Source organism: Dromaius novaehollandiae, chromosome 24 (assembly GCF_036370855.1).
Source record: "Dromaius novaehollandiae isolate bDroNov1 chromosome 24, bDroNov1.hap1, whole genome shotgun sequence".
Taxonomy (NCBI): Eukaryota; Metazoa; Chordata; class Aves; order Casuariiformes; family Dromaiidae; genus Dromaius; species Dromaius novaehollandiae.
Window position 1 is genome coordinate 3,684,126 of NC_088121.1, and position 27,376 is coordinate 3,711,501.

At 40.0% G+C, this 27,376-nt stretch overlaps 1 protein-coding gene across 9 annotated transcripts in view; it reads left to right on the forward strand.

Moving 5' to 3' along the window:
- DVL1 (dishevelled segment polarity protein 1) overlaps nt 1-27,376 on the forward strand; it is a 119,111-nt gene that overhangs the window by 24,071 nt on the left and 67,664 nt on the right. The window contains exon 1 of one of the 9 annotated variants that reach the window (XM_064525487.1): nt 17,730-17,806. The exons of 7 other annotated variants lie outside the window; for them this stretch is intronic. The gene's annotated coding sequence lies outside the window, so the exon portion shown is untranslated. Of the gene's footprint in view, nt 1-17,729; nt 17,807-27,376 lie in introns of those variants that run through there. One more of the 9 variants, XM_026100603.2, reaches the window with a different exon arrangement.

Sequence of the window (27,376 nt, forward strand, 5' to 3'; positions counted from 1 at the left end):
CCACAGTAGCTTATCATATTTTTCTTTCCTTTTGTTTTCTTTGATGACAGAGAGGCTCATTCTCCCCTGTCCCCACCCATTGCTTTTTGGCAGCCATTGTAACAGAAGTTCCCAGCAATGGTGAGCTTCAGGGATTGTTCTGTTTGTACCTGGGAAATATTTCCATTGAATTTACTTGAATTTTTAAAATATATAAATAATCTGCCAATTCAGGAAGAACAGAACTACTAAAATAATAGGTTCTCATGACTTTTGGGGGCTACTTTTATATATGCTGATTTCTAGTTGTAATTTATGTACTATTTTAGTTATAGACCCAATTGAAGAAAAGATACAGTAAATTGAACAAAGCTGATCAAGCCCAGAGATTTACCCAGTACCTGGCTGAGGAGGGAATGAAGATGCATGACAAAATTTATCTTTATTAGAAAAAGAATATATAAAGTAGCATCTGATGCTAATTACCTTTCTTCTTACTGAGGGAAAAAAGCTGCACAGTGGTGATGGCAAGATTTGAATGCTGCAGAAGACATGAATATTTAGGAATCTCTGTACCAGCCATGTTGATTCTAAGTAGGGGTGCAAGGCTGTTGGATTCAAGGGAGAGGTTGGTTTTCTGATGTCATGGGGAAACACGTGAGGATAGTTAGTCATTATAGACTGTTGAGCAAGCCCAGTGCTTGCAGACATACTCGACAAGTTCCTTATTTCAGTCTACACAAAAATTCTCACTGGCTTTAGTGGAATTAGAAGCTAATCCTGAAATTGTAGAGAATGTGCCTTTGAAGAGCTTTGAGTATTTGGAATAAAGGTAGACTGAAGGATGGCACTGCAGCTAGTGTGACTGTGTAGCTGGACCATTGTTAAGGACTCTGGTATATTACTAACTTGTATCCCAGTGCTTCTTGCACAAGGTGTTTTGATCAACCTTGAGTCAAGATAAGAAGTCTTCAATGCACAATTTATATGTTGCTCTCAGTGCTATTATGCAGGCCTTAATCTTGTAAGAATAAGCTATAGGGTAAATGGAAATCCTTTTCATACAGTGATATTATATAGATGCATCTGAAGTAGAGCAATCAAATAGTTAATGTTCAAATGCCTGCCTCTTCTGTCTTTCAGATCATCTCAGCAGGGGTTGCATTACATGGTTGACATTAGCCATGCTGTTCCAGCTCCTGCTTCTTTCACATCCTGCTTTTTATCCCCCACCTCTCTCCCTACATCTTTTTAATACATCTCTTACTCAATGTGGTTAATAAGCAAATTTGTCATCTGCTTATTTTTGTCTTTGTTAATACTCAACCCCCCCCCCCCCCCCCCCAGTCCAAATTAGTTGTAAGCCAGTGAATTGAAGCTAATGCTACTGTGAATTATCCTTTGCTGCAGGGCAGCTTTGTATTTTTAGTGCCAAGCTGACTTTAGTTTGTGTGACTAAAATCAGTCAGTGCATAAAGAATGGGGATTTTCGTCCCTTCCAGGAGGGGCTCATGGGTGTTCAGTGGTAGTGACTGAGCTTTAGGAGGCATCTCCTTGACAGGTTCCTTTTATGAGAACATCTGTAGCTGGTCTGCCTTGGCCTTTGCCTGTGAGTTGCTGCATGAACTGCACTTACTCTTTACATTTGAACAGAGAGCAGAGACGAAAACAGCATGGTCGTTTATTGTTGTCTGTGCTGTGAGGAATCCTTGTGAAGATAGGCATCATGTTCTGTGAGGTATAATGTAAGCTCCTAGTAAAAATATCATCCGTACGTTGAGGAGCTTCCATTGCTGCTAAGCAAAAAAGACAAACGTAAGGATAGGAGGCATTGAAGGTTGGAGGAGGGAAGTGGTTTGCCCAAGTTCACCTAATAGCTTGTGGGCAGAATTGGGACTAAAAGTCTGATATCCCGATTTCTAGTCTTGTGTTTTAACTGCTGGAGAGTTTTCCCAGGTGACTGATTGATTTATTTATTCAATGTCTAATAGCCTAAAAGGCATTTAAGTGCAGTTGTTCATTTTTTTGTATGTTTTTTTTGGAGTGAGAGGATCATGGGACAGTAAATAATGGGCTTAAAGTAAAACTTGTTGAGACAGGTTTGATCTCCACACTTGAAGATCTTGTAGGCACAAAAAAGATCTCTCTCTTCCTCAGGAGAGAGAGAGAAAATTTAAAAAAGTGAGTATTCCTGTAATCTTACTGGCATAACATGAGCTTCACTTCTCACTCCACTAATGAGGCGGCCAGAGTGTGCTCCATGAGTGTTACCACTTCTTCTAGCAGTTCTTCCAGCTATGTAATATTGTTTGTATTTTGATTATACCCTGTAAAACCTTCTGTTAGAAGGGCAATAATTGCTATTTGGATCCATAATGTTCTATACCTCATTCTTGGTGTAGAGGTCTTAGCAGCATGTGTCTTACACATGCAGAGAGAAAGGAAGAGAGAAAGGTTGGCCTATTATTATATTAAGTTCTCTGAATTGACCTCTCCTGAGCTATCGAATTGTGAGCTGTACAGACTCAGCTGTTCTGTGGTTGTACTTTGCTTGTGTTCCTGCTCCTGATAGCCAAAGAGAAGGGGAAGTGTTAGGTAGAACTTGTTCCCTGTGCCTTGCAGTTATTTGGTTCCTATTTACTAAATGCTTCTTCACACTTCCATAGTTATCACGGTGACACAGATGTGATAGGTATGTGTGTGTAATGAAACAGATGAAGTAAACACTGTGGCTTTCCCATCTAGTGGGTAAAGAGGTTCCATTGTGCCATTGTTTCCATTGATAACTACTGAGCACTGGTAAAACTTTTTCAGCTGGATGAGGGTAGTCTAGAGAATCATGACCCAAGTGCAGTCTGACGTACTTAGGAGCAATGGCAGGATGAGTCTATTGTACTAGTTCTGGATCATATCCCAGTGATCTCTCTGCAATTTTAAAGTTTTTAAATCTGGCTAAACCTTGGTCTGCTAAGTTGAAATAGTATTTCAACATTTGTGTGTGTGTGCGCGTGCACCCCCCCCCACACACTACATAGATGTCAAAATATCAGAAATGGGAGAAATTCATCAAGACAGAAAAGGTATCTCCTTTTTAAGAAAAAAATCGTCTTTTGCTCTGTAAATAAAATGAAAGAGAAAGCAATATAAGATGAGATGAGCAATATAAGATGATCAAATTATAAGACCTTTCCTCTTTTTCTTTAGTACTAGAAACTCTGGGTTTTTTTGTTCCTTTCCCCTTTCCCCTGATGGTTTGTAGGAGTATAAACAGTGGTGATTTGTCTCTAGATCTAGATTCCAAGAGGATGGCAAGAAGCATTACAATATATCAGTTAATAACTGGAGCACTGTGAACTCTCAGCAGCAGATAGCGCTTCTAGTTATGATATTCATTCTACTTGATTTCTTTGGAGTAATGCCATGTAAATCAGGAAATGGCTTTGTAATTCTGAATACAAATGGAATGTTCTTGTGAACTCTCATGACCTTAAGGATCTGGTAAGGTTAAGTGGCGGTGGCTTTAGTGTGGGCATCTAGGTTTGAAAATTATGCAGTGCATATTGGATTGTTTGAGCAATTGGTTTAACTTCTAATGCCTGAGAACTTAGTAGTAGAGAGGCCACCATTGTTCTTTGCCTCTTTGTCGATAGCCTCAACAGATGGGTGAAAGGTTGAATCTTTCTCTGAGAACAAATTTATTTGCAATTAGAGGTTTCTCCTGAGTCAGGATTGAAGTGTATCATCTGTACTTGCTTGTTGGATGAATGGAAGGTTTCATTCTCCAGTGTTAGGAGTTTGCTTAAACTTTCTCTGTTTGAGTTGGTGGTCCTCTCATTCACTCCAGTTGATGCCTTTTTGCTGTTTTGACCTCTTAGGACATGGGAAGTTGCATTGCCCTCAACTCAGTGGTCCTGTGCGTGTAAAGAGGAGATGTATGAGAGAGATGTGTCCAATGCTGAATGCTGTTGAACAGATGTTTCAGTATTTATTCTAAGAGTTTGCTTCAAATATTTGCTTAATTTTTTCGGTCTTTAAATCGTAAGTGTTAGGATGTAAGTTATAGACACTTGTGAAGTCTACTGCAGTGCTGACAAGTAATCTTTTGAGACCTTTACTCTGTTGAAGGCGCAGCACTAACAATGTTGCCACCTCTATCTAGCTGCTGGTGGAAACTTGACTCTTAAGAATTGAATCAACTCTTAAAAATCTATTTTAAATAGTTGTAGGACTACCTTGATGTTTCCTTGCCAAGACTGCTCATTTCTCACATCCATGTATAAAAATTCTATGAAGTGTTTTCTTCTGACTGATAACTGCCAAATGAAGCAAATAAAAATAATGAAGACCTGCATATCTGTCAGTTTGTGAAATTTTAAAACACTCCTTGCTCTAAGGATAGTAAGCATAAAAATGTAAATGCCTAACTAAAGCTGCCCTTGAAAAATGTATAATTTCTTTCCTAATATGATTCACACACCTGAGTTAAAACGTAAGTGCAAATGTCAGACAGCATTCCAAAAAGTGTTCTGTGGAGGCAGCATACAAAAGCTGAACCTTTATTAAACCTGTGGCATCAAAAGAAGCTGCATCTGTAGGGGCAGAGGCACAGTGCAGCTAGACAACAGTGTCTGCCAGGGTACAGTAAAGCAGCTATGGTTTTTGTACATCTGGCAGTACCTCCTTTGGTTGCTGTGTTTCCTTATGGACAGATTTCCTTTTGAAAATAGTGACTTACGGCATGGTCAGAAGGTAATGTTTGTGTTAAAACTCTGTAACTGAGGTATTGTCAAGTTGTCTTAAACTACTAGCATTATCCTGCCCTATTTAAGAGTCTGTAAAAGAGATGGTTGCTTAATGTATAGTTCTGATTTCCCTGTAGGACAAAGTGACTTTTAAAATGGTTTTTGGTGGCTTATTGGATAGTGGCTTTAAAAGCAACAGCTAGACCTGTATCTGTGGATAGCTACTTGGTATGTCTTAAGGCAAATTTAAACAACCAGCCCATGTTTCAATCTTCATAACTATGGCAAGGAAGTAATAATAGTATAGAATAGAACTAATGGGAAGCTTAAGAAGCTGAGTCTAGTTTAGCCTAATAGTGACCTGAACAGGGAGGTCTATCTTTGAGAAGTCCCACTGAAATAGTAGTAGCAGGACTACTAAGGACTGCAGAATTGGGCCCCTCACTTGACCAGTGAATGTAGCTTATAATGAGTACTTATTTTCCCTTTAAAGTAAGCACTGCCAAATGAAACCATTGTCAGCATCTGTATTTTAAGGCTTGTGTTGTATGGTCTGCTTTATTGATTTCCTTCCCCCCGCCCCGCCCCCGGTAGATGTTTAATAAAACCACAAAGGGCTGTCGTCAACTCTTTTGGAGTAGTCTGAAAGATCTGTAGAAACTTAATTAATAGGTGTTCCTTGGTACTGTATGGAAGGTACAGCAGTTGTGAGCACCCACAACTTTGAGATTTATTGGTAATAAAAGGGAATATGCTATGCAGAGAAGAAAAATGTTAAGAAGTTTTGACTGTATTGGTTTATGTGAAGCTCTGCACAATTGAATTTTATTGTGAGATATTTGTACAGAATTGCCAGCCTGAAGATATTTGTAAGAACAATGATATAGTTTGATAAGTTACATGAATGACTCTTTCTAGCTATTCTGACTGGCTCCCAGAACTAATTAAATTGGTATGCAAAATAAAACAGTTTAAATGATGTCCTAGTGAAGACACTAGTTGAGTGATGGCTGCAGCAAATTGAACCAGATCTGGAAATTGGAATAGAAAACTACAGTGCCCCCAAGTGTTTGTTTAAAAGTCCAGGGGGTACATCCAGTTACCATGGACAGTTTTAATATATGCAGTAAGTTTAGTTTTCCACCTAGTAATTGGCAAGTTGAATGATGGTAATGGAATAGAGTTACGAGATCTTACTCCAAAGGATCTCAAAGCACGTGATGAATTATTGACAGTTGTTTTTTTCTCTACAGGATAGAAAGGATAAGTGTTTAATGATGCAGTGATCATACTACAACATGTTGGGTCTAAAAATGAAGAATCCTGTGTTAAACTGCAGAGAAAATTTAGGGTATCAATTAACAAAATTTGGTTTTTTGTGAAGAGTCATAAATTAAACTCATCGTAGCTTTAGTGACCAAGCCTGAAGTTTACTACTTTGCACTTCTGCCAAAAGATGAGTACAGCCCCTTCTAATGCCATAATGAGCAGTTCATCTTTAGCAGTGACACTAGTGGAATGTAATTATTTGCTATCATGTTTATTCCATGAGAAATGGTTCCATGAAGCTCTAGCCTACTTCACTTTGCTTAGTCCTCAAGAGTTGTTGGGTGGGCTCACCATCAGCTTTTGGAACTGTGGTGGGAATGAGTATATAAATCTCGGATGTTTACGCCTTTCGGGGGGCATCTTTTATGAAAGGTGTCTTGTCCATTTCACTCTGTACATGTGGAAAGGGGTACTGACAACAGATATGTCGTTGGCAGGGACAGTTTTACTGAAAGTTTAGTCCTGTCGTCCCCTGTGTCCCCCCTCGCCCTCCTCCCCGGCATCGAAAAGCTCAGGAAGTTTTTCAAGTTTTATGGTATAGCTCGATTGAGTTGGAACTGTTCAGCCACCCTCTTTACTGTGTTTGTAACGAAAGCAGTTGTAAAATCAACCTTTACAGTTTACCTGTTCCAGAGTTAACAGATATTCATTGGTGCTGTTGAATCAATTAAGAATCTGACTTGTGAACAGCTGTTTTGACTGATGGATTGTGGTCCAGTTGGCATACGTGATTTTGGTGCTTGCGAACCCTGTGATACGAGTTTGGGCTTTTCTCATTATTTTAAACTTGATATGGCAAACAGCTTTTGATTCTTTTAGTATGATTTGGAGGAAATCTGTTGTAGTCCTGCTGAATGGCCCAAGCTGAATGTTAGACAACCCAGTACAAACACACAGTCTGGCAGTGTCTGTCTTTTCAATGAAGGCTCCTGGTGCTCATGGTACAACTTTGGCCTCTTCTCTAGGGAGAGGCTAGAAATCTCAGCTATGCAAGCTGGACCAGTGCCTGACTTTTTGTAGTCAGAGGCCCAATGGCTTATGAAGTTCCCAAGACAGGAAAGTACTGAGTTTAATGAAAGATGGATGATGTGACACTAATAACACTAGCAGCGGGGAGAACTTAAACCTTATTCCTAATTTCAAACTCAGCCTTCTTTTCATAGTGATAAATTAATTCACCAAACATTCCCTGGCGATGCTGCCTTTCATTTCACAGTGCATGTAGCTAGTCAAAATGGATTCTAGACAGGAGTGGTGAAGAAGCTGTGCTTTGCACTGAAAAGATGTAAGTGATTTTCCAGTATTTATGCACATAGTTCCCCAGGGAGTTAAGAAGTGCTAGTTCATGCCTTGGGTTAGTAAAGCAGAAAGGCTATCAATTGTGTTCTTTGTGGGCCCATCTCTGGGGAGTACTGTCATGTGTGCCTACCTACAAATTTTATGCAAGGTTCAGGATGTTTCCTTTAAAACATTGGGCTATTCAGAGTGTTATTTGCTGATATAGAAGCAGTGGGAGATTCAGATTTCCCTGTGATGCACTGCTTGGCCAAAGTAGATAATAACCCAGAGCCTTGCTACATCGCTCAAGAGCTGTACCATCCACAGGAGGTACCACAAGTAGTCCCTAATTAGACAGCTGAATAGAAACAAAGGGGTATATGTATGTGTATCTTCCAGTCTGGATAGATAAAATAACATAATTCTGTGATGATACCTATCTTAAGAAGTACTTTTGAGAATGGATAAAACATCCAATCAGGTAATTAGTACAGTTAATATACTTATTAGGGATCAGAGATCCTTAGATTAGGGAAATACAATCACTGAATCCAGAAGAACCACGAGGCTGGCACAATGCACTTTACTATTACTGTAGCAATCTTCTGAGTGAAGCTTGCAATATTAAGACTATAGAAGCAAGGGGGAATATTTGTTACAAACTGAAAATATGAATTTCCTGTGGGTGGATATGGCTTCTTTTTTTGTTCATTTAGTTCTTAGTGAAATTCCATGTTTGTAAGAGTGGTAGAGACTCTTTGGAAGGCTGTCTGTGGCTAAGGTGATTACCCAGCACTTGGAAGACCTGAGTTAAGTTGTAAACCCTGCCACACAGTTCTCTGCCTCAGCTTGCCATCTGTTGGAAGGGATGCAATAAGTCTTTCATCTTATGTTTTAGACCATAGCTTTCCCTGCAGAAGGCTTATCTCTTTTTGTATGGTGCCAGGATAATGAGAGCTTGCTTTCAGTTTCAGAGGGCTTTAAATGCTGCTTAAATAATAATAAAGTAACTGGGCTCTGTGTTTCCCCCCACCGCCTCTTCCCACGTTGTAGTACACAAAGCATTATTAGCTAGTAAATTAAGACAGAGGTTCTGTTGAGTTCTGTATTTAAACCTGCAAGTATTTATTTAGAAGTCAAATTTACTTGGGCTTGGACAGATCTGGAATGAAGGGTTTGCATTTTCCTTGTTCTGTTCCTTTCGCATATGGAAGAGGTTTGAATTTTCCTTGTTCTGTCCCTTTTGCATATAGAAGAGGTTCAGTTCTCTCCCTGTGATGCCTAAAATCTAAACAGCTTTTATCTGAACTGTTTCTCTAAGCAGCCTCTTAGGCTGCTGAAATGACTCTCAAAGAGTGGGAGGTGAGGAACCAAACAGGCAGAGCTAGGCAGGCAAAAAGCATGTACCTAACATGCTAATAGGCGCCCCTCCCAGAACGTTTTGCCTTTGTGCTTTACCAGCTGCTAGGTAATAGTTACATAAGTGCAATATTTGGAGAATTTCTTAATGAATGTCAATTCTTGGCAGGCCTGCTCCCTATCATTTGAGGGGTACCTTAGCAGAATGGTTCAGTGTCTTAGACTTTTCTGTTTTCCTTAAATGGATGCTGTTAAGAGCTGTTGGCAAATGCTTTCTGCTGCATTAATGAGGCGTAAGGATTTGGTGACATGATGGGAAAGGCTGTGGTGCCCTTGGAGAAAAGCTGGAATAAAGTGTTGTGGGCTCTTCTCATTGCAACTTTTGAGCAGTCCTCTGACTTTCCGATGGCAGTTTTATATGCCTGACTGCTAGGGCCAAATCAAAACTCTTCAATACTATAGACTCATAGCTAAGCTTTGTCTCATTTTCTGTGAAATGCCAAACTGTGGTGCTGGCCTGAATACTCTAAAAAGTGAATTCTCTCCATTTACAGATGGAGGCAGGCTCTTGTTCATACCCCTCTGGATATTTAGGGTACTTTCCAGTACTGAGAAGGTGATGGTGGGGAGTTGCTGCATGGGCTGAGCGTTCTCTGGGGGAAGGTGGACTTAGAAACTATGTGAGATTGCAAACAGTCTGTGACATTTTGGCCTAGGCATGATCTGCCTTATGCAAGACCTTTGTAGCCTGTATGCTATCCTTGATGTAGCTTGCAGCTGTATATATTCCAGTTGTCTGCAGAGAGCTGTCTAGCTGCAGTCTGCCTTAACTAAACTGCCTGAAAGCCTTGATGCAGCGTGACTCAGAGGGATGGGGAGTTTTCTGTCCTGCCCAGTAGTAAAATTTCACGTCACGGAATGGTCAGTCCCATTCTAAATGGCTGGAAAAGTAGGAGTAAAGATCTTTTTGTGGAAGAAAAGGGCAGACCCCAGAGTTAGTTATGGGTGAAGTGTCTTCTCTGTTCAAAGATAAGTGGCATAGAAAGGGCCCATCCGTATTTCACTGCTCAGGATAGTAGGAGTTCTAGTTTCATTCTCAGTAAATAACAAGATTGCCAGATGATAGCTGGAGGGTAGCAGTGTTCTGATTAATATATATCCTATGATAAAAACAAGATTTACAAGAAATAAAACAAGGAAGGGAAGCAGAATGGGACCAGCTGCAAGGGGTGATTGTGTACCCAGTTTGTCTGACTGGCTTAATTTGAGAATGAATATTATTTAGGAGAAGACAACCTTAATTTTCTCTGACCATATTTGGCATTTAAAAGCCCTTGTCTGAAGTATTATTCATGAGCAGATATGTGAATTCTGTTGAATGTAAGTTCTGTTTCCTGTGTACTGTTTGTTGTTGAAACAGGAATGGTCGGGAGAGTGGAGTGTCTGTGATGAGATTGATGCAATTGACAGAGCCTAACTTTCCCAAGCCTTTTCCCCTCTCTGTCCTCCATTGATATGTGAGCAGTCACCACATTGACCCAAAGCGTCTTGCACTTGCATGTGTGGAAAATCTGCATCCTTCAGTATTGCTGAGTATTCTCGTGAGAATGCAGTGAACAACAGCTTGAAGAAATATTACTTTATAAAGAATTCAAAAGACTATCAGGTCCCTGACCACTGCAGCTTTCTTCTTGCTTAGAGTTCTGGAGGCGCATAATAGGATTTTATCTTGCCTCTGCCAATGTCTTCCTTTTATAAACTGAAGGGACCACTCATGGAGTGAGGGAGGTTGGCTTATTGATACTCTACTGACAGCTGTCTTACTTGATTGCTTCCATTTTCTCAGAGCGACACTGGTCTTAATCTGGTTTTACAAGAATGTTGAATGCATGTTAAATGCATGAATCCATGTGAATTGTGCTGTCACTCTTGGCCATTTTTTTTTAAATGAAATAGAATTTTTTGTAAAATGTGTTGCAGTCTAGCCTGAAGTAGAGTAGTGTGCTGAGGTTCGTTTTTGCTTGTCTCTGTGTTCTGCTTTCTCCACTGGAGCTTGTTTGTGATGGTAAAAACAAATATTTTTGGTTTATCTTGGTGAAAATCTGTTAGAATGATCACCATCCTGTATGGGCTTGCATCCAAAGACTACCTGCTTCTTTATTTGTCTCTGGCTAGGGATTTTGTGACAAGCCGTATATCATTTTTCAATGCCTAAGCAAACCTTTAGGCCCAATTATTCTCTGAAGTCGAAGAGTGGGTGAAATTTAGAGCTAGGTCTGAATGTAAGAGCTCTGACACAGCTTTTAGTTATATTAGAAGTTTGTCTTGCAGTGTTGCTATTCCTGGGAAATGTTAGAGGGCTATATTTGTGCTTCCCCTACATTAGTAGCATGTCGTTCCTAATGGGACAATAGACTTTGAAAGGGCATGGACAAGAGCAGTTTTATCTTGTGATGAGCATTCCAAAAAACTCTTTCCGTAGCAACATGGCCTGGACAGTTTCTGAAACAGCTGTGAGATATAGTCCTGTGTTATCTCCTTCTTGGTTGCCTTGGAGACTTGATGAAGATGTTGGGAATTGTGCATTAACTTGATATCTGTGAATGGTACAGTAGACTTTAAGCATATACACAAAACTGACTAATGAAGGCTTCAAGTGGCTTCCCACAGGAAAAAAGGATATGTGGTCTTCTAAAATTTTTCAGTGTAATTCTGTGGGAGAATTACCTTTTGCATGTGGTTTGGAGGTAAACACTGATTGTAATCTTCACCTTTGTGCCTGTGTGCATTATGTAGGTCTGCAGGCAAAAAGGCGCTATCACATGAATTCAGCACAACATACTGCTTGCTAACTTGTCATGTGCTGTGAATTATACTTCTGTACTTCTGGAAGCTAGAGTAGGGTAGACCAACAGACCTGATTAAAAGAAACTAAGTAACTTTCACCACATCAGTGACCAGAATTATGCCATTTAATTAAAGTATGTCTAGACAAATAACCTAAGGAGAGAGAGATACCATCTACAATAAGCATTTGAGGTTTCTGCATAGGGACCATACTAAATAAACTCGTGAATAGCTTCTTTTCTCTCAAGTATCTTGAGTCTGGGAGTATGGCAGCCACTTCTGGGGGATGTGAACATTTCTCATGTAAGTTGACTGGCATTCATCTCTGTTAGCAATTATTTTAACTTGTCTGTAAGTAATATTTTTCTGTGGGGTATTGATGAGCACTTGTGGCTATTTTTTTGACCTAGCTTTAGAATTCTAATGAGATACTTTTAAGGGAGCATAAAGAAACCATTTCAGAGATGAATAAGAATTTAGTTGTATCTTGATTGCTTTCATGTATGTTCAGCATTTCTTGTTTTGTGTTGTTTGGAGCTGACACTGTATCTATCATGGTTGTGTGACACCTTTATTGAAAGTGAATTAAGTACTTCTAATAAGAGGTTTAGAGTTGCTATCACATCCACTAGTTACACAGAATGGTAGAAATACACTCTCTTAACTTGTATTTTATTAGGGAAAAAATGCTCTACTTTTTCAAGACTTTATGTTGAACTTGTTTTTTCTTGCTATCTTTGTAAAGGGCTGAACGTCATTCAGACCCAAAAGAAAAGAGGTAGGATGCGTTTTCAAGTGGTTATTCTCCTTGTTCTGCCTTGCTTTCACAGAGTCATTTCACTCCATGTAGTGGTTTGCTCTAGATAGGTGCTTCATTCCGTATTGAAAGTGGTTGTCTTGGTAGAATCTGAGGGATTAGGACCAATGGCATAGTCCTTTGACTCATTCCTGGAGTTTATTGCACTACAATTGATTCCTGAAGGACAACTCAGTCAGTGTCATCATTACCTTAGTTTGACACCGCGCCTTCCCTTCATAATCTTAAAGGAAAATCTCATCACCTTCCCTATTCTTTTAGCAGAATGCACACCTACCTCCTCAAAATGGCGCATGCGAAAGGTGGACATCCAAATTCTTGCAAAAAGTAAATACACAGTTATCTGTTTGCTGAAATGAGGACCCGTTTGTATCTGGGATCTTTGTTATACTTACGCATTGATGTTTAGAGACTGTGTTTTTAGATGAAAATATAGTTATCTTTAGAGTGGCATTTGGGCAAGAAAATGATTAAAGTAAAACTGATGTCACCTTTTTAAGGGCAAGTATTGTGCATGCTTTTTATCATATGCTATGAAATTGCACTGATGCCAGAATAATTACAGTGGGAAGAAAATTAAATGATTTATGTGTGATCGTGTCAGTGTTATTGGTGACAACAATGAGATTGTAGTGAGACTGAAGTAGTATGGTTCTGACATGTTTTCCTCCCTCCCACCCCGTCTTTATGACAGGAAATGGATTCTTAAGGTTACAATACATGATTGGTGGTAGTGCCTTTGAAAATGGATTGCTTGACATCTAGTAATCCAAATACAGGGCGCTGGCAATAGCCTTTAGCTGCGAAGCTAGCTTTGCTGTTAAATTCTGCAGGCAGTGTAAGAACTTGTGACTCTTGCTTCATTTACTTGCTTTTATAGATGCATGCATATGATGGTTTTGGGATTGTCAATGTATTTGTGTGTTCTTTTATCTGCAGAGAAACAGCGGCTGTTCTTGTGGTCCCTTTTTTTTATGGTTGTGGTTTGATGTATGTAAATATCAGCCTTTCCACTGAATATATTCAGTCCCTGAAAAGCTTTCAACAACCTTCAAATTTTATTGTTAATCTTGCTATGAAACAAGGTCTTAACTTGGGGGAAAAAATAACAGCCTGGGCACTTGGCCATTTTAAAATATGTGCAAATACACAAAGATAAGAGACATCCACTGCCTCTGGGCTTTGTTTGTTCTTATTGATGATAAATATTTTGAAAAAGAAATATGGGCCATTGCTCACTAACCTTATGGGATTTTGGATGAGGATGTAGAGCACAATGGTCTGGTTATCACTCATTATATTTTTATAAAATTCTTCTGAAGCATTTACTGTGCCCTCTCCTTCAAATTATCCTCCTTTATCACAGTTAGAGCTCTGGCCAGATCAGATCCATCCCTGTGTTGAAGCTGATACGTCATTTAAGACTGAGTCAGGTAAAATGTAGTATTTGTGCTTGGTTTTGGTCTAGGCATGACTTTTACCTTCAAAAGTTACAGTATTGGGAATTTGAGTATATAATTTCCTAAAAATCATATTGTATCAGACTCTTGAGCAGACTGTAGTGTCCTGACTCCCATCTGTTGTACTGTTTCTGAAGTATAAACTACTGGATGCACAGATGTAACGTCCTATAATTTCATCTCTTTCTGAAATTTTACTTTTCTGAGCAGGTCCTTTTTGCCACTTGACTTTTCAGACTTCTGTTCCTTACTCAGTGTCAGCTTGAGTTGCACGCTTTGTAACCTCATCAGCTATTGGCACTTCATGCAGCAATTCCTTGGAAAGACCTAATAAGAAGCACTCGATTTGGCTACTGAAGTCAGTCATCAGCAGTGACAGAGGTATGCTAGATGCACCTGCTGTGCTGCTGCATGTGGCTGTAGCTCACATCTCATTTTTGTCACTCATCCTTCAGAGTATTACTAGGTGCTCTCTGTCTGACTGATAGAGGAGAGTTTGCTGTAACTATGAGCTGTGAGATAAGGGACTATCTGCATACCATTTTTGGATGTGTGATAGGGCTGAGAACTGTTGGTGGTTTTGCAGAAAGCTTCATGAACCTTGTCTTTCAATTCTCCACTTCAGAACTGTCTTGGAGAATGACACTTGGAATGTGCATTACAAGCTGCTGTGTCTCCGTGCATTAGTACGTAGTTCTCAGTGTGCAAGTGTCATGACCTGAGTTCAGCCTGCATAGGCTTAGATTTTCAACAGGCTGCTTCTCTGCTTTGACTTTGTGTGACTGTTGCCTGTAAGTGCTATTTTGATAGTTTGCTGCTCTGGAGTTTTGAAGATATTTGCACCCTGGGGAAAGCAAAATCGGAACCAGCTGTTTCAAATGGGCATTCCACAACAAACTTGCTGCTGGCAGTAGCCTGTCCTCTTTTCTGCCTGTTTTCGTAGGTCATTTTTGAGAAGAACTACTCAATTTTATGGGGTCTATTTAATATTTATTGTTTTATAATTAAGATATTGGACTGGGACTTGGAAATTTGGGTTCAATTCATAATTATGCTGACCTGTCCTTTCATACTGTGACTTTCTTACCTTTACAGTGGACATGACGATATGTGTCTGTCACTTGGGACAGTTACAAGAATAGATTCATTAACACCTGTGAGATGGTAGTATTGTCACATAAATAATTCACTAAATAATATGGGGGATAGAGGAGAGGGGAATTAATAGGAAAGACTGAAGACTGGCAGTGTGGCTAGATTGCTTGTTTTGGATAGTTTGGCCTGTTTTATTCCAAATCCTTTCAGAGGGAGTAGGTAGTATTGGTGAGAATGAATGGCAGAGTCTGAGGACTGCGAAGACTCCAACCTTTTTCCCGACTTCTCTGTGCCCACAGTTTTTGTTAATCTGGTCTCTTTACCTCCATTGTAAAGCATTCTGTGAAGGTAGAAAGTCCTTTTTACTTTGGCGGGAGGAGAAACCAAGGGTTACAATGAGAGGTGCAAGCTGCTCTGCCTGTAAGTCAACATCAGAAAACTGGAGTCTTGTGTGGCCTTCATGGTTGAGTATGTAGTCTCTGTAGGAACCGCAGCAGGAGTGGAGGATAGTGTGCAATACGATTCCACAAAGGTTTCTATGAAATAGCACCCATTAACATCAATGAGCTTCTGATCAAACCTCTAGTGAGGCCAATACTAGCTGGGACAGCAAACAAGCAGTGTTATGTATATTTCATTAATGCTTCAAGCTTGAGCAGCTGTGGAAAGGAGCAGTCTTGCCTGCTGGTAGCTACCAAGCTTCTAGTTTCCTCTCCTTTGTACCACCATGGAAGTTTGGCTCCACAGCGGAGTGGGTCAGGGGAACCAATCTGGCTGAAAACTAACATGACATCAAAGTGGGTTCCTCAGCCTTTGCATAGACTACAGATACTTGCTGTAGTACAAGGGGAGGAGTACATGGGACATGGAGGGCCGAAACTAATGATAGTGTGCTGGCTTTTTGTAGCAGTGCTGGCTTACAGGTATTTGAAATTTTGTCAGATTGTGACACAAAAAATAAAATTGGAAACTATACTCTCACAGTACAGTATCAGTGAAGCCTGAACTAATTATATTTGTGTGTGTGTACAATGCAGTTGGTGGGAGAGAGGTGTTCTGATGGAATCTTTTTCTTTTTCAGGCTGTGATTCTTTTTTTTTGCCTATGCTTGCAGGCTAGGCAACCCTAGTACAGCCTCGGGATGAATGAGAACTTCAATTGCAATGAAGGTGGTGTTTGTTGGCATCTTTTGTACCACTTTTCGTTATATTGACTGCCTTCAGATCAGCTCTTTTGGTGCGGAATGAGTAGTGAAAGGTAAATTATGCAGTCACGTTTGAGGCTTAAAAGATGTTGCACTAAATTTTCTTTTATTTATGATCTGCCAAAACAGTTGGCTCAAGGAGTGTGAGGTTGTTTTCTCTTTTTAATTATAAGCATTTTGTGAAAATTGACTTTTATACCCCCCCAGTTTAATTTGTCATTGGATTTATATGCTTTTACAATAAACGTCAATATACAATGTTCTTTGTTTAAATATCTTTTTATATCTATATATAGTTAACATATTTGGAGGATAAGGAATATTTTTAAAGTGACACTAGGTTTTAATAATTTTAACTGTCTCTAAAATGCCCTACTACTTTAGCACTTCCTGCCAGAATCATGTTTTGAGAGTTTGCCCTTTATTCTTAGACCTTCTGCTTCAGAGCTATCTTTTTGTATTTGTTATTTCAATTTAAGAGTTTATAACTTACTCTGAGGTTCTGGAGATCTGACCAAACGCAGGACCCTATTATGCCTAGCACTCTTCTGGATACAGTAAGAAAACCCAAGCTTTCTGAGCCAGGGATGATCTGAAGCAAGAGGGCAACAAAAATAACTCCAGAATCTGTGCTGTCTTTCTGCAGAGCTGTAGGACCTTTCAGCCACATGAGGTCATGATACTTGATCAAACTTGTCCTAGCAATCTCTAACAAGTCTCTAACCCTGCCATGGTGCTCATGACACCCTTGTGTCTCTTTTCTGTTTTTATTGCAATAGGTAAAGTTGGTGTTGAATAAAGTATGAATAGCGCTCAAAAACTATAGGATTCTGTGAGGGGTTCTCAACCAAAGATGTAATACCACACAGTGCAACATCTTGTAATGCTAAGGCAGAGCAATGAGAAGTAGCATATCTAACAGGTTGTATCCACATAATCTGCATAGAAAGAATAGCAGAAGTGAATGGCAAGTCATTAGGACTGCCAGGTATTTTGCAAGAGATAAAATATGCTGCAAAGCTAAAAATGGGTGAAAGAGAGAGAAGCAGTTGTCAGGGAAGGTTTGAAGCAAGTACAGGGAGTAGTGCAAATAATACTCTTCTTTACTTCTGCCTGGCCACTTTGAAGGCACTTCTGGCTAATGCAAATAAACTGTCTTTCATCTAAGTCAGGCCTTTACAATGCATTATCATCTTTGTGGCCCTAAGCTGAGCCTCTGCTAAGTATTATCATCTCTCCTGCAGTTACTTCTGTCTGGCATGGTGCGTAGTATACCAGACAATGGCTGACAAGTGTGGTATTGAGTAATGTCATCTCTTTTGTTCAGTATCTGTCACTGTTTGTTAGTACATCCATAATGCCTCCTGTTTTCCCCACCTTGCCACTTTTATATATAATCAATGGGAACATCACCTCCGTTGGGTTTTGTGTGATGTTGTTTTTTATTTCAAGTGATGCTGTCAAAATTCCCATCTCACAAAGCTGCTTTTATTATTCACACTGGAAGAAGTTTTTGAAATGGAATATGTGTTCCTAAATTTGTGATGCCTATTTAATTTTTTTTCTTTATGTTGTGAAATTAAAGTGACCAGGTTCATTTTTCTACTTTGCAGGAATTGTTGTGTTGTAATTTACATGTGCTTGAAGGATGTTGCTTTTTGTTCTTTCAGTGCTGTGGAGGATTATTTAGTAAAGAGTAAGTGATTTGTTTTTCTTTCTTTCTTATTTTTTTTTTTAAAGGTTGGAGACTATGTTTATCTGAAAGATTGTATGAAAAACTTCTTGAAATGTGTATTAACTAAGGTCAAAAACACTGATTTAAAAAAATACTCAGATTAATGACCCAGTCCAGTGGGTAGATGTGGTAAACTGTAAGCAGAATATGTGAATTTATTTCAAGTTGTGCTAATGATTCATGGCATGCTTTCAAGTGAGTTGCTTTCTATGCCTCAGATTCTTGACTTTTTTCCCCCCTGTTTTGAGATCTGTAGGTACAAATCCCTCCATATTTAAGGGTAGCATTTGTCTGTTGGGTTATCTAATCATGGATTATGAATCCACTGATTCATCATCATACAGATTCTTGAATTTTGTGCATTGCTTATCAGGGGTGTGAGAGGGCACTCACCTGTGCAGTACTGCTGTGGTGCTGGCATTCGCACATTCACTTATGCATTTTATGGTTGCATGCAGCTGCTCTCACCAAATCATGTTGTTCCACTAAGGGTTGAGTCTTAAGGAATGAATATCTATTATTGCCCTTGTTTTCACAGTCCCTTTTCTGAGCTCAAACAGTGCCACAATTACACAGACATACTTTGCAAAAGCAGAAGGGCAAACCTTTCTATAGCCACTAAATTTCACCTGGCTCTGTATGTGCTGTGAATACCTGTATGTGGTACATCTGCATTGCACAGGTGTAACCCAGACTCTTACATAGGCTTTAAATCTTATCCCTCATCCTTCCTATGTAAGAAGTCTTCTGACATGGAGACGCCTTAAGTTTAGGTTGATACTTGGTATAGGACCTTAGTGCCAAAATTTCTCCAGTGTCCTGCAGTTCTCTTGAAAGACAATAAGTTATCCTTAGCATTCTAGAGAGCTGTAATGCTAAATTGCTTGATGTGCCTCTAGGAATAACACAAGCGGATAAACAGGGAGGAGACAGTTATGTGGGCAAAGATGTTCAGTGTAGTGATGACCATCAGATGCGGCATAGGATAACCTATGTATGGATAAATGAATGCATTAACTGCTGTTTGTAGGCAGTATCACTGAGACTGTGTGTTTAGATTCTTAAATGTGTTAGGAAGAACATGAGACAGAGGGTAGAAGCTAATTATATAACTGAAGAAAAAGAGAACATTTCTCAATGCACTCTTTGCCTGTGCAGGAAGAGGTGGTTTTCCTAAACACCCGTTGCATACAGTTTGTTGCTGAAGTTTCCTGTAAGAATGAATCTAGTGTGCATGGCAGAAGGACAGAAGATTAATGTCAAGCTGCAGAACACAGTCACAAGAGGCTGCTTAGTAAATGCCTTTATGCAGAAGGGATATTGATCCTTCTGGCTGAGCCTGCATAGAGCATTCACATCTACTGCTAAGCTGTTTGTTGGGAGAGCGCTCTCATGGATTCAGGGTAGATATCTTTGCTTCTAGAGTGTTTTGAAGAGGGCTTTCTTCTGCAGTTGGGTGTGTCATTTATACAGCGATTGCGGGTGGCATGCTGAATATTGTTTTTTGACAGGTTCACGTGAGAACTGGCATACAAAAGCGCATACATGGAAATGCAAAGCATTTTCCATGTTGTTTATAACAACCTAGATAGGAGACCACTGGTTCCACTCTGGCTCTGTGGTGTTTTGAGGAGTGATTGGCATGAGCCTTCCATAGAGAAGCACCTGCTGATCAGCCTCTGAAAGCTTCTGCAATTCGGCACAGTTTCTTGCTCACTAGCTCAGTGGGGTGCAGACAAGATCTAAGGCTTTTATGCATCACAGAAGGCTATGGATCTTTTGTGTTGAACAGAGCCCTTCTGATGCTGCAGTGCAGTATGGTGTTTATCTGCGTGGCAAAAAGATTGTTCTTCTCTTCCTCTTTTTCTTATTTCTCGAATAAACACAATGTCCAATCCAAGCCTCACTTGTAAATTCAGGGGGTGACTTTATTTTCATTCATTTCTCTGAGCTGAGAGGGCGACTAAAGGCTGTGTTGAAACCTCAGCTACAAAAAGCATAACGTTTTACTCTGACATTAGAGATTCAAACTGAAATGTTAATTGGCTTCAGAAAGGTTCTATTTTTAGAGCTGCAGCATTGGTTTCCAGTCCCAAGTTGTCATGTGATCAGAAGGGTGAGAGTGTTTGTCTCTTTCCCCCCCCCCGCCCCCCCCAAAGAGCCAGAGAAAGTGTCTGTGTCAGCTCCTTGCTGCTGGTTTGCTGTGTGTTTTCTGCAGTCTACACCATCCTTAAAGGAACTGCGTATCTTCATTTATTTTATTTAGGTTTTCCTAAAATGACCATCCTCTGACATTCAATTTTGTATTGTAGCAAACAGTCTGATCTTCAGAGATGTTTATATTCTAAATGGAAGTTTGGCCTGATGTTGCTAGGAAATACGAAGTGAGTAGTTTGATAAATTTGTGTCTTTTTCAGAAACTTCCTGGAGAGCTTTAAAAATACATTTTCATGGCTAGCAAAAGCCAGGAGAGCTTCAGCGGTTTCAGTGAAATAGCTTGCACCAGCTAGTGAATAGCTAGTGAAACATTTCTACTGCAGTTTTTGACTGCTAGTTCTATGTGCAAATAGTATCAAACCAGATTAGAAGTTGGGAGCTTCCAAAGCAAAAGTTGCTTTTGAGTGAGCTTAGAATTCAGGTCTATCAAAGCAGTTAGTAGACTCCTACGAATAACTTCCCTTACTATAAACACATTGCAGATGCAGACTTATGATTACTTACGTTTCTACTAATTTGAACAGCTGCTTTGTAAAAATGCTGCTTCATAAGTGGAATCAAGTTGCCCAGAGAGGATGTGGAATCTCCATCCTTGGAGCTATTCAGAACTCTACTGGATATGGCCCTGAGCAAGCTGGACCTGCTTTCAGGAGGAGGCTGGACTCAATGACCTTTGGATTTCTTTTCCAGCTTGCATGATTCCATGATTCTATGAACTAAAACTGATGCTTGAATAATCTCTTACCCTCCTTTGTGCTGATCTGAGGCATTGAACATCCATATAGGACAAATGGCTTAATTACCTTGCCCTTCCTCTCTAGGAATCTCCAAGCAAGTTATAAAATGAGTTATAAAAAAACCAATGAAGCTTCCCTCCCTCTTCTCCCATCAGTAAAAGATGATGAGAAAGCGTTAAGAAAGGAGTTGATTAGGGTCACAGTGACAAGATGGGATTCATTTGCGGATAAGGTCTGTTAGATGATTGTGGCATGGTACGTGTTAACCTAGGGTGATCACTGACACAGTGATTCTATGGAAAAGTTCTGGTAAAGGGAAGCAAAAGCAATGGGACTCCTTTGCAGAGCTCCACTGTTTTGGGCTTGTAACACTCTTCAGAGCTTCTGTGTTTTGAAAGCTCTGAATCTGTATTGGCCACACTGCTGCCTCACCCCTGTCTTTCCCTTGGAGGGTTGGGTGTGCAACTGGTCAATCAGGCAAAGAAGCATTTCCTTGTTAATGTCTTTTTTCTGAGTAGAATGAAAAAGTCCTCTAGCTAATTCTGGAGAATAAGTTGCTCACAAATTAAGTTGTGTGCATGATGCAATCAAAATGCAAGTATATGCAACGCTATCAAAACTAGTGTTTAAAACTCAATTGCCTAAATGGTTATGAATCAGAGAGCCATTAGAGGTTTGCGGGGTTCGCTTAATATTCTTAATATGGAGTCAGCATATATTCTGAGGCAGCAGATGGCTTGGCAGAGGGATGAAAGTGAGGTTAAGCCTAATCAATTCTTGATCTTAAGGCTAAAATCCTCTATTGGAGGAAGAGAAAGCAGGATACTAGGAAGGTAACCAGGAGCATAAACTTATCAGAGAAGCAGGTGAGGTATCAGAGGGTGAACAAGACTGTGGTGTTGGTAAATGCACAAATACCTATTCCTACAGAGTAGAGTGTTAGCAGTGTCAGGGGATCCAGACACAATTCCAGGAAGTGAGAGGAAGGAGGGGCTGTTACCAGCAGTGATTGTTTCATTTAGTAATTAGTTCTTAAATCTCCTCTAAGTCAAATAAAGCAGAGGATGTGAACTTCTGAGAACCATTCCTTCCCCACACCCTCTTTTGCACATACTCTTTCTCAAGTGAAGTCTGTATTCATGTGAGATTTGATAGTGGGGAGTTTGCTGACAGTACTGAATAGGGGTGGGTGGGTGGGGTTCAAGAGCATGGTTTTTTTTTCATGATCTGCGATTGGTGTACTGTGTAATCTTGGATGAATTGTTCCGCTGTTCTTCATCCTTTTACCTTTCTTTTACCTGGTAGGTGAGTTTGAAGGTCAAACTAAATATACTGTTTTGCACACCAAGATTTTTTTCTGGGGTATGGTGAGGTAGAAAATGTTAATGATCCTCTGAATATTGAAGCAAAATCTCTAGCTGAATTGTTGGTGTGCTGGCACAGTCGCTCCTCCCTCCCGTTCACAGAGGAGAATCATGTACAGCTGGAATGCAGCAGGGCAGTATGGGGCGGACCTGCTACTGAGAAGTATTGCAGCCCAACTTACTTGGAAATGACGATCTTGTCTGTTACCACCTGCTATTCATTGAGTGGTAGTTTTGTAAATAGCTTTGTGGGTAGATATGTGCTTCCCTTAACTCATAATCTGAGTTAAGTAGAAGATTGTGTGCGCTGGAGTAGAGCTCGCATATGATCTAACCTTGCTAGCAATTGTAAAGGCACAGTGCTTCCAGCTCCACTGTTTCCAGGCTGCAGGATGTGATGTAGGAGACAGATATCCCCTGTTCTCAAGGGAAGCTTTAACTGCATGAGGACAGGACTTTCTTGGTATCAGATGGTCTTTGTTCTTATTGTCCAACAGTAAGCCCATTAATGAGTGCGTGTGTGTGTGTAAGCACTGAAGTCATATCTCTGCAGTGGACCACATCCAAAACCAGTAAGACTTTGTCTCACCTGCTCAGTGGGAGGTCTTCGGCAGAGAAAATCTGGCTATCACCTCTTCTTCCTTGCTGTGCTAGCTTGCGTTGGGTCTGGGTTGTGGACTTACTACTCAGGGCCCTATCCACTCTGGTGTTAAGCTGCTGGTATATATTAGTACCTAATGGACCATGTGTCCAAGTTCTTCTCCCTCAGCCATGTGTCTAAGTTCTTCTATAGCAAAAGAAGTTTTCTTGATTACAAAGCAGTCCCCAGACAAAAGCACATGGGTTGATCCATTAATTTTCTTATCCAGCCCTCTCCCCATTGTGTCCCCTTTGTGAGTATTGAAAGGGGCTGCCTCTTTAGTTCAAATAATGATTTATAAAATACTGATATTTGAAAGTAGTGGCTGCTGCTTCAGTATTTGTTTTTGGCACTGTTCATTGCTACCCAAAGCAAGCTGGGAATTAGTCTGTCATTCTGTTGCCTCATAGCTTGGGGCTATACTCAGTAGTTCAAGTTGCAACAAATTTGGAAGATGTTCCCCTCAACTGCAGCAGAAAGCTAATGCCATAGTACAGTGCATTGTTTTGTAAGTGGTGACTTCAGTATGCTTGTTTCCACCAAGAGGACAACTAAACCCGTCTGTGTGGTATTGCAGGGAACTCCTGGCTGCCACTGTATGTGTCGTATGTGTCAGCTTTTAAAAAGACCCCCAAGCCTTTCTCTGGAGAGAATCATCGGTATGTTTTGAATCCTTGACCTTGGCTTGTAGCTTAAAACTTCATGCTAAACTTTTACATGTGATCCAGTAACTGGCATTTCCTTATTTAAAAAAAAACAAAACAAAACAATCCCCCCCCTTTAAAACATACAGCTGTCAACGTAAAATTGTTGCAGCATCTTTAGTCTGTGATCCTACAATTGGATATTTGTTGAGTGTCCTCACCAGGACTCTGTGAAACACAAAAGGTCATGTCTGAATATGAGTCAGTGCACTGGGGCTGGAGACCAGTGCTATGGTGAAATTGTGCGCATTGTGATAACAATGGAGTTAATTGCCTCTTCAGAGTCTGAGTATGAATGACTAAAAACAATAATGAAACTGCATAATCTGTTTCTTGTTGTCAAAAAATGAAGGGAGGACAGATGCAGTAGAAGTCTGAATAAATTAGTATTTTAAAATGTTTTTCCTGTAATAGTGGGGAAGAGGTACAGTGTCCCTAGCTGTGAATGCTGCTAATAAATGTAGAGAAAGAGGAGAATGTTCTTTTTCTTCTTGAAAGAATAGACTGAAATGTGAAAATGCAGGTATTTGTGGTGTTATTTATTCCTAATTTTTCAAAAGTGAGATGGAGAGAAACTTTTTCTCCATTTGCTTTTCTCTCCTTTTCCCTCCCTCCTATCTGGTTTTGGTCTCTTAATATGATTCTGTTTCATGCACAGTCAGGTTTCTTGTGGCTATTGTGGTTTTTTTACGCAGCAACAAGAAAAACATAAATAAAGGAAAATGTGATTATGGAACCACAGATTTTAATCGAGTTTGACTAGATTTCAGGTTGGCCTTTTTAAAGCTGAGAGATTGTCAAAAACAAGATGTCCCTGTCCCGCTGTATATGGACTTTAGGCTGGAAATCTAACTCTGCTACTGACGTACTACTTGACTTAGCATTAATGTAATAACCTTAAGCATAAGGTAATAAATTCTCTCCTTCCACAGTCCCTGCTCTGTGTCTAGCTCAAAAGGTTGCCAATTTTGACTGGAGGCCTCGAGTAACAAAAAGAATGTTTTGAGTATCCAAATCAAAATTCTGTAGTAAAGCTTTATACTTAGGAGCAAACCTGGTGTTTTCACGGGCAAGTGACTTTTTTGTTAGGAAGTTCAGTTTTCTGAAGTTGTATATTAAAAAATAAATGAAAGGCCAATTCTCCCTTATTTAGGGAAATGTACAAAGGTGGCTGCCTAGCTCTTAGGGGTCATAAAACAGGCCCTTTCTCAGATAAGGGAAAAGCTCTCTCTTTTCTCAGACAAGTGACTCCCAGGATTTACTACAAGTACTTGGTCAGTCTGTGCTGTCATACAGCTCTGTTATATTTGGAGCCAGGTGGCAACAGAGAAGGAGAGCTCTGCATCTTGAAGGAAGCCATGGGCTAGCAAACTTCATTCCTGTAACACTCTGATTTATATAGTAGTATAGATTAAATGAATTCAGGTAAACTCTTTCAGTTCTAGACTTCTTAACTGTTGAAATAAGAGAGTGAAATGGTTTGAAATGCCCTACAAATTTGTTGTGTTGTCTGGAAGTATTTCTGCAACGGTACAAGAGGTCAGAACAGGGAAATTTGGCAAATCCTTCATTTGAATCCTTGCATTTGAGCCCTGCTTGAGTCCTTGCTTGTGGAATTAGAAGAATCTTGCTACAAGGAAAGCAGCAGTGGCATCCGAAGAGGTGTTTGCATAGGCTTCAGGTTTCAGTAACTGCTGCACACGGGGGTGTGTGGTGTAGTGTGTGATTCTCTTTGCTGCCCTGTCTGGAGCTGTCTCGCTCTTGTCAGATGCTGGGTTTAGAATTTGCTCCAATTTGCAGATTCAAAGAAAGGGCACGCAAAGAAGCTTGTCCTTAAGGTCTGCTTTCTAGGTAGAAGTGATTTGTGCCCTATATTGGGGGAGTGAGGGGAAGAAAAGAGTGCTGTGTAATGGACTTTGTGGGTTGCTATTTTGAAGGATGATGTTATGCTTTCTCTTAACCAGAGAAACCAAGCAGGGAGCTAACTGCCTTAAATTTCATCTGTATCTCTTTACTAGAGATAGCCAGACCAAAGTGCTTTGATAGATTCTGTGGACCATTTCTGTCCTCTGTCTTTTGGATCATCATCATCAAGAGAGAATCCACCATAGTACTGGTTCAGAACTGAGTTATTTTTGAGGGCTGGTGACTAGTCACAATCTCATTTTCTCAGCGATAGGGCACATCGGAAATGAAATCACTGAACTGCAACAGTGAAGCAGCCCAGCTGTTTTACCAAATCCTTTAGTCTGAATTTCAGAATTAGCTGAATTCACTGGTTCTGATTTTAAATTAAGTAATAAAAAGCAAGCTGAAAACTGAAGCATGTCAAACTCGTTTCTGAACTGGTGGTTTGTTTATAATTTCTCATTTGATGGTCTCTTCAGAAGCCACTATCAATGTCTGCTTTTTCTCTAAAGACAAGAAGGACTTTCTGAGAGGTCATGGCCTTGTATGAATGAGGGAAGGTTGTTAGGAAAGCTGATGCAAATGTGGGTTTCCTTAATCTTAATCTTTGCTGTTCTAAGTGGGAACTCTCCAGCCTAATGCAGCAGTCATTAAAAGAAAAAAAAAGAAAAAAAAAGAAAAAAAAGAAAAAAAAGTTTAAAGTCCCCTGCTGAAAGATGACATCTGTAATTGTTTTGTGGAGTTAGAAGCTGACTCACTGGGGGCTTGTTGTGAACAGAATGCTTCAAGGCAATCGCTAATTACTCCCAGTAGTACCTAACCGCTAGTTGATTTTGAACCTGCTCTATTCATCTGGATGATTTCAAAGGTATTGACTGTGGTGTAGCCAACAGTCCCATTGTTTTCAAATCCTAGATGGGACTTACAGAGGCCTTTTAGAATGTGTTCAGCTGTGCCAGCTACTTAGTCCAGGAGTTAAAGGAGAACTGTGGACTCCTTTTGCCTCCAGCAAACCTGACAAAGACCTTGCTAATTTAAAACCTGTTTGATTATTTTGCTTTCTGAAATGAAAAGTGAGCACTGAACTGTTTGAAGAATTGAGTATATCTTTTTATATTTATAAGTATATTGATTGGCTACTTTCAGTGAAAATGAGGCTGGTAAATGGTGGCCATGTTGGTTACTATGTTAGTTTGAACAACAGAAACACCTGAAGTAACTTCCATTGCTGCTGAAGTGGAAGCTTGGAATTAAGCCCAGTGAAATGGGTGCATTTCTGTTTTCTCAGTAGTTGTGTCATTTATATTTGTGGATCAACCTCTGAGTATGACCAGTCCCAAACTGTTGAAATACTTGCTAATTCTGAGATACTTAGTCACAGTAAGTGTCTAGAATTGAAACCCTTATGCTAGTAAAATGGATTCCTGTTTTTATTCTCATTATCTGTAAAAAAAATTGAGTTCTGGATTAAGCTTTTAACCAGGAAACCTTTGGAATGACCCCTAGCTGCATGCTATAAAAGTATGCAGGGGCAATATTGCTGTATGCCTGCCTTTTTGTTATTTGTCTGTTTCCTGGGCAACTGCTGTTAGCCTTTGTCAGGCTTGTTATATTGGGCTAAACTAACCTTGGCTTGACCTAGCTTGGCTGTTCTTGTGTTTTTTATAATCGTATGACTTCACTTCTGGTTTGGCACCGCTTTGAATCGTTCCCATTCTTTTAACTGCAGAAGTATTTGACGTTAATGGAATGCACAGCTCTCACCCACGCGAGCAGGGTGCTACATGCTTCAGCTCTGTGCTTGTGTGTTTACATTTACAAAGCTTATGGCCATCCCCCGACCGCCCCAGCTTTGATGTTCCCTTCTTAGAAAGCCAAGTTGGGCTAACTGGGACCCTGCCCGATGAGTACTTGAAAGGCATGATCTTTAGGAAAGACTCATATGCAAATACAAAGCAGCA